Source organism: Triticum dicoccoides, chromosome 5B, assembly GCF_002162155.2.
Source record: "Triticum dicoccoides isolate Atlit2015 ecotype Zavitan chromosome 5B, WEW_v2.0, whole genome shotgun sequence".
Lineage (NCBI taxonomy): Eukaryota > Viridiplantae > Streptophyta > Magnoliopsida > Poales > Poaceae > Triticum > Triticum dicoccoides.
Window position 1 is genome coordinate 724569252 of NC_041389.1, and position 1533 is coordinate 724570784.

Genomic DNA, 1533 nt, shown 5'->3' on the forward strand with positions numbered 1-1533 from the left:
AAAAAAAAGTTTATCAACATATTTCACTGAAAATTTACCAGGTGCTTCTAACTCCCAAACAGGTTGATCTTTCTCACTCGTTATAGAAAAGTTTTTAACAAGATTCACTAGCTCAAACCATCTGGTAAGCATTCTCTCATCAAAACATCTTCTAAAAGTGAGATGTAACTCCACTCCATCCCAAACCTGAGCAATGGAGGCATCTTGTTGTTAACATATCTCAGAGAGATCCCAGAACAGTCTTAAGAGAGCAGCTTCCCAACCATTTATCATGCCAGAAGGCCACACTTTCTCCATTCCGAGGAATCCATCTATCAAAGACTTTGCAGCAGCAAAAGCCCAAGTGACAATTTTCTAGAATGGAGAACCATGCATTCCCCGGTTTAACCCATAGTATATTAGGGTTATTTGCAACATATTTAAAGCATAGAGTTTACTTCCAGTCACTGTCTCTCTCATCAAAGAATCTTTTACTCCAAGAAGCAAGCAAGCTATATTAAATTCTCTAAGATTAGGAACCGGTTTGCCCACATGTGGAACGAAAGTGCCCACACAAGTTTCACCTATGTTTCGAACAATTTTTCATTTTCTCTCCCTCCTTTGCTCTATGGTCACCTTGCAGACGAGACAAACACCTATTGATCCTGGTAATTCTAGACGTCAAACTTTGGGTTGGAGACTTTCTCAGTGCCGCTTTTATCAGTATTTGATCCTCGATCTGTTCCGGCGCCGAGCAGCAGTGGTTCCGTCGAGGTAGCTAAACATCCGGGCACCTCTGATCTGAGGAAGTACTTGGGCTTTCCAGAGGAGAAAGTTGCCCCTGGTGAGGCGCTCCGTGACTTGCTGGTGTTTCGGTAAAAATAAACGTCCCGCGGGGCAGGGGAATTTCCTAATGGCGTAACTGTAAAATAAATCATGGTCGTGCCAGAATACAATCATATATAAATAAATAAAGAGAGAGTAAAACATAGGGAAACATTACTTTATTAATTCTTTATCAAATACAAAGTACAGTTTCCCACCGACTACAAATATTGCACCTTCAATGAAATCTGACTGAATTGGCCATTGTGTAGTTGCAGGTCCCGAAGCCTCGTAAGACAATCCGGTTAATAACATCCGCAGGGCAATCCACAAAACACCTCCGATTAAGCTGCGCTTGATGGTCGTCATCTTATAACCTGAAATATTCTCGAAGATATTGATCCCCAAGATATATGTGGCACGTGTGGCCATGTGGTGACATGCCAAAGCCTCGCCGGTCTTTGGAGTACAATATCCGGCCTCGTCGGCATAGGGTTCATGAAAAAGTCTCAAGGTGAATGTTCGGCCTCATCGGCCGTGAAGAATGGATGTCCTGCCTCGTCGGCCAGGACATGTGAATAACTTCCGGCCTCGTCGGTCACGGAAAGTAAAAGTCTCCCAACCTCGTCGGTCAACGAAAAAATGTCTAGCCTCGTCGACCAAGACTAATGAGTGTTTTTGGCCTTGTTGGTCATGAAAAAAGGATAATATTACGAGACTTTGCAACAA